The sequence below is a fragment of the Opisthocomus hoazin genome, chromosome 3 (assembly GCF_030867145.1).
Source record: "Opisthocomus hoazin isolate bOpiHoa1 chromosome 3, bOpiHoa1.hap1, whole genome shotgun sequence".
NCBI classification, from domain to species: domain Eukaryota; kingdom Metazoa; phylum Chordata; class Aves; order Opisthocomiformes; family Opisthocomidae; genus Opisthocomus; species Opisthocomus hoazin.
Window position 1 is genome coordinate 33,377,567 of NC_134416.1, and position 16,082 is coordinate 33,393,648.

The 16,082-nt window shown below is 43.5% G+C and overlaps 1 long non-coding RNA gene across 1 annotated transcript in view; it reads left to right on the plus strand.

Moving 5' to 3' along the window:
* The window catches only part of LOC142360732 (uncharacterized), a 99,522-nt gene extending 88,899 nt beyond the window's left edge, over positions 1-10,623 (plus strand). The window contains exons 2-3 of the long non-coding RNA XR_012763318.1: positions 9,732-9,863; positions 10,323-10,623. This is a non-coding gene — a long non-coding RNA (uncharacterized LOC142360732). The remainder of the gene's footprint in view (positions 1-9,731; positions 9,864-10,322) is intronic.
* Positions 10,624-16,082: the final 5,459 nt, after the last annotated feature.

Genomic DNA, 16,082 nt, shown 5'->3' on the forward strand with positions numbered 1-16,082 from the left:
GTCACCCTCAGAGGGAAGAAGTTCTTCCTCATGTTCAGACGGAACTTCCTGTGCCTCAGTTTGTGCCCATTGCCCCTTGTCCTGTCACTGGGCACCATTGAAAAGAGCTTGGCCCCATCCTCCTGACACCCACCCTTCAGATATTTATAAGCATTTATTAGGTCCCCTCTCAGCCTTCTCTTCTTCAGGCTGAACAAGCCCAGTTCCCTCAACCTCTCCTCATAGGGGAGATGCTCCAGTCCCCTCACCATCCTTGTAGCCCTCCGCTGGACTCTCTCCAGTAGCTCTTCATCTTTCTTGAACTGGGGAGCCCAGAACTGGACACAGTACTCCAGATGAGGCCTCACCAGGGCAGTGTAGAGGGGCCCTTTAAATTTCTCGCTGTCTAAAATTCATTAATTTCTTGCCCAGAAAATATGATCTTTAAGGTGAATTTCATATTCTTCATGTTGGATAAGTGTAAATCTCAGTCAAAAGCCTAGCTTGAAACAATTAATTCCACACCAAGTTTGGCAGAATAGAAGTCATTAAAAACAAGATCGACTAAATTGTTATTGCATCCATCTGTCTTTCTGGTGTTTTATGCTGTTCTTCTCTTCATATCATAATCTTTATGTATTTTATAAGTAAACACAAGGGATCTATTTTTTTTCTGTATTATTTGCTAAGATTCATCGGCTGCTCTTTTCTTTCAGCCAACTTAAATGTTGCTTTTAAAACATTAATCTTTATCATTTTCTGTGGTACTTTTCCATTCACTTTTATTAAATTTGTATCATCCATTGAAGTACTTCAGAAATAGTATTTATTCACAATAATACCTATTTCTTGCTGCTGTATCTAAAACTGGTGGGCAGCCATATAGAGAATTATTACCCGGACATAAATATTACACTTGTTGTAATATTTAACATAGAATTCTCTTTCAAAGAAGCTACTACTATGTATATTCAGAAAGGTTTTAATCTACAGCATTGGATCCTCGGATGTGGACAGCTGAGGGAGCCCTTTTATGTTTTACTCTTCTACTGTATTTTTTAGATATTGTCCATACAGTATAGGTAAAGAAAAGGTGGTAGCTGCTCATCAATAGTAATGTCATTTTCTCTAAATGAAAGTAAGTAACTGGGTTTTTGTGGGAACATACTATATTAAGGAAGGTCATGATGTCCTTGAGAGTTTCTGAACAAGTCTAAAATAAGGACTTTATCACTTGCAACAGAGGACTTTGGCAGAACGCCCAGAGCAAACGAAGGAGAAATCATGCACAGTTAAGCTAGCCAATTGAACGTTTAGGAGAGGCGCGTGAACAATGTATGTTAGGGAATAAGCATTTGGGCTGGAGCACGTGGACAACTTTGTAAGGGTATAAAACGCAGCTTTCTGATAAATAAAGGGTCTTTGATTTGGATATCGGAGTCCATGTCATCAATTTCCTCAAATGGTGACCGCAACGTGATGCAGGACAAGTTTAGGATGCTATCCAGGACCCAGGGACGGATTCATGGATCAATAAAGTGCACTCCAGAGTAGCAGCATCCAGAGGAGACGTCTCAGCTGAACAATTGTCTAGCTGGCTGGACCGAGCAGACCAAGACCCTGGGGCTATGCAGGCACCTTTTCCATTAACACTGTAATCAGGATCAGGTGAGCAGCCGAGAAACAATGGGAGTGAGTATGTCAGCTGAGGAGAAAGGGATTGTTAAGATGTTTAAACAAATTTTAAGGAGGAGAGGGATTCAATATGAAGAACAGACTTTAGAGCTGTTGTTAGCCTGGCTCAGAAGGAGTGCCCGCGGAATCACCATGTGTTTTTGATGTTTTAACTTGGAAGGAGGCAGGAGAATTACTTTTTGAACATGCGTCAAGGGGAGATGTGAATGCAAGTCGAGTTTTAACAACCTGGCGTTTGGTTTATGAAGCATTAAAAGATGCGAGAGCAGAGAAAAAAGTAGCCAGCGCCATTCAGAAAAGTTTTTTGATGCAAATGTACCATCTGAGGAGTGGTTGCCAGGGGTTGTTTATGATGATCTGCCTACACAGACATCTGCAGGAAGCCTTGTGTCAACAGGCACTCAGACAGATAATAGTGATGATCACCACAAGGAGTCCCAAACCAATAAAGAATCTGAAGGTGAAACTGTGGTTTCACGACAAAGTAGCAAATCATAAAGATTGAGAAAGAAACATATTAAGGGCTTTTTATGAAAAGCGGATAGTGATAGCAGCATTGAATAGGAATCAATTCAAAGGGCTGGAAAAAAGGGATGCAAGAAGAGGGAGTCTATTAGGGAGAGGTGGAGAAAAATAAGAATGGATGGCTTAAAGGATGGAGAGAAGATAGATGTGGCATTTCCAGTTACTTTTAGACCAAACCAGCCACTTCAATATCAAGCTTTTGACTGGCAATTGATAAAGGAAGTAAGGAAGGCTGTTGTGCAGAATGGATTACAATCTCCATTCTCACAAATGTTATTGGAAAATGTGCTGTGTGGACAATTAGTTACTCCATATGATTGTCAGCAATTGGCTTCGTTGATTTTAACACCAGCACAAAAGCTATTGTGGAAAGACAAATTTGTTGAGTATTGTGAAATAAAGGCAGTGGAGAACCTGGGACGCCAACAAGGAGATCCCTTGTTAGGAGTTGGCATGGATCATTATACAGGTGCAGGACGATTTGCGGACCCTGAATTGCAATCGAGAATATTGTCAGAGGTTTTAAGAGAGTCAGCTTGGATGGCTTTACGGGCATTTTTAACCTTGCCTGAAGCCAGCAAACAACCAATTTCCTTTACCTCTATCAAACAAGGGGTTTCTGAAACTTACATGAGTTTTATAGACAGGCTGTGCGATGCGGTAGAAAAGCAAATTGAACATCTGGAAACTAGAGAATCATTATTATTAAAACTGGCCTTAGAAAATGAGAACGCCGATTGTAAAAAGATATTGATCGCCCTACCACGAAATGCCACCTTAGTAGAAATGGTGGAAGCAGCCAATCGTGTAGGAACTTTGCAACAACAAGCTACATTGTTAGTGGGAACTTTTGCAGCCGCGATGAAGCCCTTAGAATCAAGAAGGTGTTATACCTGTGGACAGCAAGGACATTTGAGTTATCAGTGTAATAAAGGTCAAGGAAGGTGGCAGAGCAGACCTCAAAGAGGTTGAATGCCAGGAATGTGCTCATGTTGCCGCAAAGGATGTTTTTATGCCAATCAGTGTCAATCACGCTTTGATAAGGATGGCAATCCCATTAATCAGCAGGAGCGTGAATTCCAGTGTAAAGCCACGCAGTCCCTCCGACACAGCACAGCTCACAGCGCCAACAGCCAGCACACCAGACGGGTCAGCAAACCTTACACCTGGCGGGGCACAGAGCCCCTCCGGCAACCAGCGGCACGGCCTGGCCAGGCCCGACCCAGAAGCGGCGTGGCGAGAAAATATTGAGCTTGGCCTGGGGGCAAATGAGGAACAAGTTGAGAGCTTGTGGGTTAGAATTAAGGGACAGGCTCATAAGGGTGACATTACAGTGGGTGTGTACTACAGGCCACCTGACCAGGAGGAGGAAATTGATGAGGCCTTCTACAGGCAGCTGCAAGCAGCCTCACAGTCACAGGCCCTGGTTCTCATGGGGGACTTCAACCACCCTGACATCAGCTGGGAAGACCATACAGCTAGGTAGGCGCAATCCAGGAGGTTCCTACAGAGCATCGATGATGACTTTCTGATGCAAGTGGTGGAGGAACCAACAAGGAAAGGCGCGCTGCTGGACCTTGTGTTAACAAACAAGGAGGGACTGGTGGAGGATGTGAAGGTTGGAGGTAGACTTGGCTGCAGTGACCATGAAATGGTCGAGTTCAGGATCCTGCGCGGAGGAAGCAGGGCGACAAGCAGGATCAAAACCTTGGACCTCAGGAGGGCTGACTTTGCCCTCTTCAAGGAGCTACTCGGAGGAATCCCGTGGGCCAGGGCTCTCGAAGGCAGGGGGGTCCAAGAGTGCTGGTCGCTCTTTAAACGACACTTCTTCCATGCACAGGAGAAATGCATCCCCCTGAGAAAGAAATCGAGCAAAGGAGGCAGGAGCAACCTGCCCAGTTGCCCTTAAGCAACAGATATGGGGCTCTGGAATGTGAGGGACTGGCCACAGAGGATGTGAGTGAAGGTGAAGCTCCATCCAGGGGGTTGCCTAGAACGAGTCAGACAGCCCCACGTATTGCAACTGCCTCAACTAAGAAAAAGAGGAGGGTCATTGTCATAGGCGATTCCCTTCTGAGGGGAACAGAGGACCCGATCTGCCGACCGGACCCATTCCACAGGGAAGCTTTCTGTCTCCCTGGGGCCCGGGTTAGGGACGTTGCTAAGGAACTCCCTGGTCTGGTGAGGCCTTCTGATTACTACCCCCTCTTGGTAATGCAGGTTGGCGGGGACGAGATAGCAGAGAGAAGTCCCAAGGCCATCAAAAGGGACTTCAGGGCACTGGGGCGACTGGTTGAGGGATCAGGGTGCAGGTGGTGTTTTCCTCCATCCCATCAGTGGCAGGGGACAGCACTGAAAGGGGCAGGAAAACTCACCTGGTTAACAGGTGGCTCAGGGACTGGTGCCTTCGGTCAAATTTTGGCTTCTTTGATCATGGGGAGGTGTACACAGCACCGGGCCTGCTGGTGACAGGTGGAACTCAGCTATCTCAATGTGGAAAAAGAATTCTTGGCCACGAGCTGGCGGGGCTCATTGAGAGGGCTTTAAACTAGGTTCGAAGGGGGAAGGGGATATTTCCCAGCTCACTAGGGATGAGCATAGGCTTGGCGTGCCGAGGCCAGGGGTGAGATTGACAGCCCAGCTCAAGTGTGTTTACACCAATGCACGTAGCATGGCCAATAAACAGGAGGAGCTGGAAGCCATTATACAGCAGGACAGCTACGACTTGGTCGCCATCACAGAAGCGTGGTGGGACAACTCACATGACTGACATGCTGTCATAGATGGCTACAGACTCTTTAGGAAAGACAGACCAACAAGGAGAGGTGGGGGAGTTGCTCTATATGTGAGAGAGCAAGTAGAATGCATTGAGCTTGGCCTGGGGGCAAATGAGGAACAAGTAGAAAGCTTGTGGGTTAGAATTAAGGGACAGGCTCATAAGGGTGACATTACAGTGGGTGTGTACTACAGGCCACCTGACCAGGAGGAGGAGGTTGATGAGGCCTTCTACAGGCAACTGCAAGCAGCCTCACAGTCACAGGCCCTGGTTCTCATGGGGGACTTCAACCACCCTGATATCAGCTGGGAAGACCATACAGCTAGGCAGGCGCAATCCAGGAGGTTCCTACAGAGCATCGATGATGACTTTCTGATGCAAGTGGTGGAGGAACCAACAAGGAAAGGCGCGCTGCTGGACCTTGTGTTAACAAACAAGGAGGGACTGGTGGAGCATGTGAAGGTTGGAGGTAGACTCGGCTGCAGTGACCATGAAATGGTCAAGTTCAGGATCCTGCGTGGAGGAAGCAGGGCGATAAGCAGGATCAAAACCTTGGACCTCAGGAGGGCTGACTTTGCCCTCTTCAAGGAGCTACTCGGAGGAATCCCGTGGGCCAGGGCTCTCGAAGGCAGGGGGGTCCAAGAGTGCTGGTCGCTCTTTAAACGACACTTCTTCCATACACAGGAGCAATGCATCCCCCTGAGAAAGAAATCGAGCAAAGGAGGCAGGAGACCTGCATGGTTAAATAAGGAGCTTCTAGCAGAGATCAGGCAGAAGAGAAAGGTCCCTGGAATGTCGAAAGAGGGGCAGGCCACTTGGGAAGAGTACTGGAACTTTGTGAGAGCATGCAGGGAAGCAACGAGGAAGGCCAAGGCCCACCTTGAATTAAAGCTGGCAAGGGGTGTCAAAGACAACAAGAAGGGCTTCTTCAACTACGTCAGCAGCAAAAGGAAGGCTAGGGACAACGTGGGGCCGCTGCTGAATGGGGCGGGTGTCCTGGTGACGGAGGATGCGGAGAAGGCAGAGCTACTGAATGCCTTCTTTGCTTCAGTCTTCAGTGCTAAGACTGGCCCTCAGGAATCCCAGGCGCTGGAGGTAAGAGAAGAAGCCTACAGAGAAGACAACTTTCCCTTGGTCGAGGAGATCCAATGTGTGTGGGATCGCTTAAGCAATATGGACATCCACAAATCCATGGGCCCCGATGGAATGCACCCACAAGTGCTGAGAGAGCTGGCGGATGTCATTGCTGAGCCACTCTCCATCATCTTTGAGAGGTCCTGGAGGACAGGAGAGGTGCCCGAGGACTGGAGAAAGGCCAATGTCACTCCAATCTTCAAAAAGGGCAAGAAGGAGGACCCAGGGAACTACAGGCCGGTCAGCCTCACCTCCATCTCGGGAAAGGTGATGGAGCAGCTTATCCTGGAGGCCATCATCAAGCAAGTGGAAGAAAAGAAGGTTATCAGGAGTAGTCAGCATGGATTCACCAAAGGGAAATCATGCCTGACCAATCTAATACCTTTCTACGATGACATGACTGGCTGGGTAGATGAAGGGAGAGCCATGGATGTTGTCTACCTTGACTTCAGCAAGGCTTTCGACACAGTCTCCCATGATATCCTCCTAGAGAAGCTCACGAAGTGTGGGCTGGATGAGTGGTCGGTGAAGTGAATTGAGAACTGGCTGAATGGCAGAACTCAGAGGGTTGTCATCAGCGGCGCTGAGTCTAGTTGGAGGCTGGAAACTAGTGGTGTCCGTCAGGGGTCAGTACTGGGCCTAGTCTTTTTTAACTTCTTCATCAACGACCTGGATGAAGAGTTAGAATGTACCCTCATCAAGTTTGCTGATGACACCAAACTGGGAGGTGTGGTAGATACACCAGAAGGCTGTGCTGCCATTCAGCGTGACCTGGATAGGCTGGAAAGCTGGGCAGAGAGCAACCTGATGAGGTTCAACAAGGGCAAGTGCAGCGTCCTGCACCTGGGGAGGAACAACCTCATGCACCAGTACAGGCTTGGGGTGGACCTGCTGGAGAGCAGCTCTGCAGAGAGGGACCTGGGTGTCCTGGTGGACGACAGCTTAACCATGAGCCAGCACTGTGCCCTGGCTGCCAAGAAAGCTAATGGGATCCTGGGGTGCATCAAGAAGAGTGTGGCCAGCAGGACGAGGGAGGTTCTCCTTCCCCTCTACACTGCCCTAGTGAGGCCTCATCTGGAGTACTCTGTCCAGTTCTGGGCTCCCCACTTCAAGAAATATGAGGAGCTACTGGAGAGAGTCCAGCGGAGGGCTACAAGGATGATGAGGGGACTGGAACATCTCTCCTACGAGGAGAGGCTGAGGGAGCTGGGCTTGTTCAGCCTGAAGAAGAGAAGGCTGAGAGGGGACCTAACAAATACTTATAAATATCTGAAGGGTGGGTGTCAGGAGGATGGGGCCAAGCTCTTTTCAGTGGTGCCCAGTGACAGGACAAGGGGCAATGGGCACAAACTGAGGCACAGGAAGTTCCGTCTGAACATGAGGAAGAACTTCTTCCCTCTGAGGGTGACGGAGCACTGGAACAGGCTGCCCAGGGAGGTTGTGGAGTCTCCTTCTCTGGAGATATTCAAGACCTGCCTGGACAAGGTCCTGTGCAGCCTGCTGTAGGTGACCCTGCTTCGGCAGGAGGGTTGGACTAGATGACCCACAGAGGTCCCTTCCAACCCCTACTATTCTGTGATTCTGTGATTCTGTGAGACATGCATGGTTAAACAAGGACCTTCTAGTGGAGATCAGGTGGAAGAGAAAGGTCCCTGGAATGTCGAAAGAGGGGCAGGCCATTGGGGAAGAGTACAGGAATGTGGTCAGAGTGTGCAGGGATGCGACGAGGAAGGCCAAGGCCCACCTGGAATTGAAGCTGGCAAGGGATGTCAAAGACAACAAGAAGGGCTTCTTCAACTACGTCAGCAGCAAAAGGAAGGCTAGGGACAATATGGGGCCGCTGCTGAATGAGGCGGGTGTCCTTGTGACGGAGGATGCGGAGAAGGCAGAGCTACTGAATGCCTTCTTTGCTTCAGTCTTCAGTGCTAAGACTGGCCCTCAGGAATCCCAGGCCCTGGAGGTAAGAGAAGAAGCCTACAGAGAAGACGACTTTCCCTTGGTCGAGGAGGACTGTGTGTGGGATCGCTTAAGCAATATGGACATCCACAAATCCATGGGCCCCGATGGAATGCACCCACGAGTGCTGAGGGAGCTGGCGGATGTCATTGCTAAGCCACTCTCCATCATCTTTGAGAGGTCCTGGAGGACAGGAGAGGTGCCCGAGGACTGGAGAAAGGCCGTTGTCACTCCAATCTTCAAAAAGGGCAAGAAGGAGGACCCAGGGAACTACAGGCCGGTCAGCCTCACCTCCATCCCGGGAAAGGTGATGGAGGAGCTTATCCTGGAGGCCATCATCAAGCAAGTGGAAGAAAAGAAGGTTATCAGGAGTAGTCAGCATGGATTCACCAAGGGGAAATCATGCCTGACCAATCTAATACCTTTCTACGATGACATGACTGGCTGGGTAGATGAAGGGAGAGCCATGGATGTTGTCTACCTTGACTTCAGCAAGGCTTTCGACACAGTCTCCCATGATATCCTCCTAGAGAAGCTCACGAAGTGTGGGCTGGATGAGTGGTCGGTGAAGTGGATTGAGAACTGGCTGAATGGCAGAACTCAGAGGGTTGTCATCAGCGGCGCTGAGCCTAGTTGGAGGCCGGTAACTAGTGGTGTCCCCCAGGGGTCAGTACTGGGCCCAGTCTTGTTTAACGTCTTCCCTTTGAGGGTGACAGAGCACTGGAACAGGCTTCCAAGGGAGGTTGTGGAGTCTCCTTCTCTGGAGATATTCAAGACCCACATGGACAAGGTCCTGTGCAGCCTGCTGTAGGTGACCCTGCTTCAGCAGGAGGGTTGGACTAGATGACCCACAGAGGTCCCTTCCAACCCCGACCATTCTGTGATTCTGTGATTTTCCTGACATTCAAGGCCTTGGTTGCAAAAAGTGTGTATAATTCAATTACTGCAGTAGAACTCCTTGTGGACAAACAGCTGGACTTTATTATCTTTCCAGGGTTCAGATGGCCTTTCTAGATAATTTTGTTCACTCTGTCGAAAGGTGAAAATATTGGCATCATGACTGAAGAATTGTCCCCTCTATTTACCTTGTTAAAAAGGACTGAGATTTGTTATTTTCCAGAAGATTGACGCCAGAAGCAAAAACTGTTTTACAAAAAGTTTCGGATAAAATAGCAATTGCCTTTACCTCCAGAAGTCATGTCAATTTACCAACAAGTTTGTATACAAACCAGACCAGAAGTATTTGCACAGTTAATCATTAAAGGTAAACAGATAATGGCCCAGCATATGTTTCACAATCAATGGGACAATTTTTTATAAAATGGGGAGTACAACATGTTACTGGCATTCCACACTCTCTGACAGGCCAGACAATTATAGAATGTACACACCAAACATTAAAACATTATTTGCTGAAACAAAAAGAGGGGGAATCTGGGGAGATACCAGTATACAGATTAATGAAAGTACAATATGTGATGAACTTTTTATGATTAAAAAGGGGAAGATGTTATTCCTCCTATTGTGAAACATGTGCAAGCTATGTCAACAGGAATGTCAACATATAAAAAGCAACTTAAAGTGTTAGTGAAAAACAAGGAAGGAAAATGGGAAGGACCGTTTCAATTAGTAACACGGGGAAGAGGCTGTTCTTGTGTCATTACAGATAGTGGACCTACGTGGATCCTGGAAAAATGGGTAAAACCGGCGGCAGAAAAGGGAACGTTGTTGGATGGATCATCTTTGGAGCAGTGATCATCACGACAACGGCAGCAGGACCATGGACCATCCAAACAAGGCAAAACTTATGGTTGTCTTTTGTAAAAGTAACAGGGCAAGACTTGCTGTGTTTGTCATCAGCCCCACCCGGAGATCCATGTAGAACATGTCTTATTGGAAAGGCGGTGAATGATTTCAGAGGTTTTATGGAGTATGTGAATGTTACTGGCATTTTAAGAACTTAGAGGTAGATAATTGGGGTGAAGCAACGAGAGTATTGGTAGCTATGTTTTCTCCACATGTAGATGTAGGTAAAACTTTACGTAGTATAGATAGGTTGTCATGTTGGATGGCAAAGTAAGTGAATTTAATGTCAGCTTTAATATCAGAATTAGTGATAGATGTAAATTTAATGAGGCACGCAACGTTTCAGAATAGAGCAGTCATAGATTTCTTATTAGCTCGAGGACATGGAGGTGAGGATTTTGAAGGAATGATGATTTTGATTGTTGTTATGATATCACTTTGTTTCTTGCAGTGTATTCAGAGAATGATTCAACGACAACATCAACAACTACATGCCTTGGTCACTGAAAACAAAAAAGGGGGAATTGTGGGAACATACTATATTAACGAAGGTCATGATGTCCTTGAGAGTTTCTGAACAAGTCTAAAATAAGGACTTTATCACTTGCAACAGAGAACTTTGGCAGAACGCCTGGAGCAAACGAAGGAGAAATCATGCACAATTAAGCTAGCCAGTTGAATGTTTAGGAGAGGCGCGTGAACGATGTACGTTAGGGAATAAGCATTTGGGCTGGAGCACGTGGACAACTTTGTAAGGGTATAAAACGCAGCTTTCTGATAAATAAAGGGTCTTTGATTTGGATATCGGAGTCCGTGTCATCAATCTCCTCAGGTTTTGGTTTTGGTTTGGATCTGGGGTTGGGGTTTTTTTGGTAAAACAACAAAACAGCTAATACCTACACAAAACAAACACACAAAACCACCAAACTTTGAAATATCCAAAATTTTACATTTGTTACAATTTGATCATCTTTGGATTAGCAATACCATCCTATCTTTTACATAATTCCATCAGTAAATATATTAAATCAGAAAAATATTTTAATCTAATTTTATTTTCAGTTTTCCTTTTATGTCTCTATACGCATTGCTGTTTAAGGTTCCTACATTTGCTGTTCTACTGAGTCTTTTTACAAGTGAGGTTCTCAAAGCACTGTAGAAGAGAAACAAAAAAAAACATTCAATCCTTCCCCTCATCAGTGACTTTATGGGATGTTATGCATCTTTACATTATTTACACCATGTTCAGACATAACGACCATTTGTTGTTTACAGCATACACAAATATAAATATAGACATAAGCACATCCTGTATAGTTACTGTGCTGTGTAGGTATAAAGTGTTTATATACACCTGTAGCCTGAACTGTGTAAGTTATTTGTTCTACTGTAAAACTTAGCTTAAAACCCTTTATTGTATTAAAACTGGGAACCACAAATTCTGAAAAAGGCAAAAGAAACCTCTAATTTTTAGATGCTTGGATAAATCTGAAAAGAAACTGTATTTCATTTTATGTTGCAGATATGGGAAATATTTTTAACTCGTTCTGATACCCCTTATCACTTTCCCCTCACAGACTCAAGACTTCCTTTTTTATTACTCCTGTGTTTCCCTTTTCAGTCTCTGCTGGGAAAAGTAGTAGTCACAGAGGTGGCCTGCTGGATTTTTTTCTGTTACATTTGGGCTTCTGGAAATCCACTCTAATCAAGATGCAATTACACAATATAAAAACCAGTAGTTTACATTTTCCTTTGTTTTCCAGAGCTTCCAGCATTCTGTTTCACAAATCAGTGCACTGCACTCAAATGGCTATGTACAGGTTTCTAGAAATTTAGAGTAACTTTTCACTTTATTCAGGTGCCTAACTGAAAGGTGATCAATCTGCAATTTCCTGAGCATTATGTGTGTTTTATTTAAATAAGAAGCACCAAGTGTTAGTGTTGTGTCATAGTGGAAATCATGAGAATGCGTTCACAGTGTTCTGCACAATTCACAGAAAAGAAAATATATAAACTAAAGTCAGATGTTCAGATGGTCATGTCTATAAAGAAAACAACTCCAGAAACAGTGACTTAAAGCTATACCTGATATGATGACCTGAAGGATTAGTCCTGTGCACTTACTTCAAGCAGCTCAACTCTGTCTGCCCTGGATCTGACAGGGTTACAAATTGTAGACATCATTCTATCTACTATTCTTTTGACTACAGAAGCAAGAACATATTATTCTTCCAGGAAAGAATGTAGCAGACATTTATCTCTTCCCTGGAAGACCTGAATGAGAGAGGCAAACCTCCCCTTGATTCCAACAAAAATGTGAGCCTGCTGAAAATTTTATCATAGTAATATGAAAATTATAGTAGCACAGTAATATGAAAATTTAATCATAGTAATATAATAACATAGTAATATTATAACATAACACCACACTGCTCTTATTAGCAAGTTTCTTGAGAAAAAAACCATACGTAAACTTTTCTTGCAGAATGAAAGGTTTCTCTGCTCAATGCTGACTTGAAGCCATTGGAGGGTATGTACAAGGAGAGATCACCAGAAATTAGCTTGAAACTTTTCAACGTCTGATCTTGCTAATCCAGTAGGAAATACCACTAGGACATTGCATAACCCGTCATCAAATTACTTGACCCATCAACAAATCAGCAGCCCACAAACAGATATTATAATGGACCTAGCAAATGCCTGGGCAGAACAGGGATCAGTGTGCAAAAATCTCTCCGGGCACCTGCAGCAGACTCAACCCTGGACATCAACATGACGAATGCTATTCATGACATGCAGCATAAAAAGGAAAATTATACACCAATGTGATTCTCAAGGAAGAATACCTTAATAGAACATGTTCAAGACCACTCTTAACCCTATTGAGATTTAAGAAAGAAAACAGAGTTTTGCTACTGTTAGTAAAATGCCACAGACATTATTTTGACATAACAAAGTCTCAGGACTTGTCTAGACTTCTATTGCCTTGACCTGATTTAGCTGTAATAGCAATTGCCTAGTGCTCAGATATTATTGCCTGCATTTGTTTTTACAGTAGGTTAACTTAATGTCATTTGTGTTATAATACCTATTGTTAATTAACTGACAGTAATAGCAAATAGTTATTCTGTTTGGAGCGATCTATGATCCTAGAAAGAAAATGTCATGTAGAAGAAATCAGGCTGAGGCAGAAAATCACACTAGTCACTTCAGGAGTGCAACCTTGCGAATCAGACGAAACTAGTTTTAAGAATAAGAACAGTAAAATAGAAACAATATGGAAGTTCAAACCAGTCAAGACTAAACAAGGAAGCAGACTGTCCTCATGAATCCAAGACTAAGAAAGAAGAAAGCCCCATCATGAACATCATACCCTGGTGAATACCTGAATATGCCAATGACAGATTGCAACCCCCAAATATTTCCATCCATCTGCAAAAGGTTTTGTTGATTGTAGGACCCAGAGAGACATAGAAAAGTTGTGCATTGCACCAGAGAAAAGGGGTAGATACTTAGAAGTTTGTGTATAGCAATTTTTACTATTATTAACAAGGCGACCCATAATAACTGAATGATTTGGACTGTAAGTGTAGGTATTACTGTATCTTCACAAATAATAATGTTTTGCTGTATTTGATTGGACTGTTAGAACATTAATTACTCTAACGACACACTACTGTCTCCTCAAATAAATTGCGTTCCCTTTTTGTCGTTATAAAAATTTTGAGTGTAATAAAATTGATTGACCAAAGCAAACATAACAAAACTTTTTCTGGAAAAGTATTTTCCCATTTTTCTTTTCAGGAAATAAAGGTTACAAACAAGAACCTTGTGTAATTTCACATGCTTCTAATCTTTCAGAATAGAATGAGTCTAGCTGGGAGAAAAAGACTCTGTTGTTCTGATAACATTCATGGTCTATGACCCTTCTAATATGAATTACCATTATCAGTCATAAAAATATCTATAACCTAATTGTAAGAACATTTCGGTTTGGAGAAGTCCGTGCCCACTTCCTGTGGTGCATAGTCAGTAAAGTTGACAAGCCAGTGGAAGCAAAGCAGAGGGCGACGTTCAAAACAACGGATCCTTAAAATGTTGAATATTGTCTGACTCTAATCTAAGGGTTTTTCTCTGATTATTGGTACGTAAAATATCTGTCTCTCTACTGCTATATGTATTATCCTGCTCCAACTCAAAACCATAGACACAGAGACCAGCAAGGAAAAACATTAAAATCAAGATCCTTTGCTTTATTGCATAATGACCGGAGAAAAACCCAGAAATGTGTATTCTCACATTTAGTTCAAAGTGTAGTACATATAGACTACAGAAGTATGAAATCTACGCATATTGATTTCAATTTTTACTTTAGGCTTTTTGCTGCTTCTGTGTCACTTGTGCCAGTGACTGATCTCTTCTTTCAATCGCAACTTGAACCAGGAATAAATATCTAGCAAAACACCACTGAGAATAGACCTGTAAAGAAACATCATACTTCAAATGTCATTTTGCCTATTCAAAAGAAAATATGTACAATAGTCCAATTTATAGTCACTACAGCTAAAGAATGTGAGAACACAAGTCTGGCTTAAAGGGGGCTAAACAAACAGGTCAGATGGCAGTTGACAGGTTTTTGTCATACATTCAAGAAGGCTGTGACCTCCTGGCCAGCTGTGGGTGATGACTGGTAAAAGTGGGACTCTTCCAGTAGGAAAATAATAGTAAACTGAAACAAAATAAATATGGAAGAACTGTCCCTGCAAAGCTATGCTAGAATTACACTGAGTTGGAGCTATAGTTCTGTGTCAAGGTCAGACCTATAGTGTAAAACTAAAAACAGGGAAGGGCAAGCCTATCCTCCAAATATCTTTATGCGTGGGTAAGGGATAATTAGTTAATAACCATCTCTGATGGATCACAAATAGGTTAAATACCAGCTCATTTGTAAAACTGTGCCCTTGCTGTGTTTTCATAGATTGTCTCCTTTGAACCAAAAGAATGGCAGTGTGGTACCTGTTGTCTTACCATGCTAGCCTTCAGACAACTTCAGTGCTTTCAGTGTGATGTTGCCAGACATGCCTGCCATAATTCATTGTAAGGTACCAAGAGTTCTTGAAATTTCTATGTTATTATGTGATTTGTTATATTCCTAGCAAAATACATAAGGAACTAGAAGATTATTCTGTTAACATTTTTCCAATCAATCCAGTGCATAACACACATAAATTCTGGTACATTAGCTCTCCTGTTTTACAACAACCACAGACATTTCAACTGTTGAAGAAGTACTGTATCCTAAATATCAAAAGATTTTCTGGAATTATGTTTCTAGGCATATGCTTAACAGCCAATTTTATTTTTCTAGACTTTAACACTTAGTTTTTTACTAAGGGTCATTGTAAGAAAAATCCACTCCATGTAATGAGAACTTCAGGCACTTTACAAAGCTGTGAAGACTGTCCAAAAGACAGTGCTCTGTTCCTTTTATGTCATAAATGTAAGTGTATAGTTTACTTATTAAGCTAAATATAAGAACAGTTCAGGATTTTTTAGATAGCCTTTAAGGTGTAAAAATTGGCCTGGGGAGGTAGGGTGAGGAAGCGGAACTGCATTATCAGTAAGGTAAGCTTTCTCCATTGTTGGTTATTCCAATATTGAAAAATGATTAGCTAATTCTAATCTCAGAAAGATGGTTGAATGAAATATGATTTTCATTGTAAAATGGAAAATATTTGGCTCAGAAAAACAGAAATCTTTGTTTTAAACCCTTTTGCCATACTTTCACAAACTACTGATGGATCTTTGTGTTTTCCGTTTCTGTCAGACATTCCATAATGTACACAGTCACCCTTGAGAAGTACTTTTATGAATATTCTAGAAAAGGCTTCTCTCTTCAAAAACTTTTTGAAGTACTCAGTTAAGGAGAGCAACTTAACACAAATGCAAGTGAATGTACTTGACAGTCATGTAGACCTGAAGCTATGCCTCCTAATATCTTGTATGAATGTAAGGTGGCTGAACAGCTAAAGTTGTAATAGTGGGATATATGTATTTCTAATGAGAAGACAGCAAAGGGGACTGTGCCAAATTATTTGAGCTTCATTCATGAAGTGAAAGGTTCCCTTTCTTCCTTTCTGTATTGCATTGCCTTGGCCCAGGAAACAAGACGACATGCTTATTATTGTATCCTTTTCTTTTTTGGTCAGAT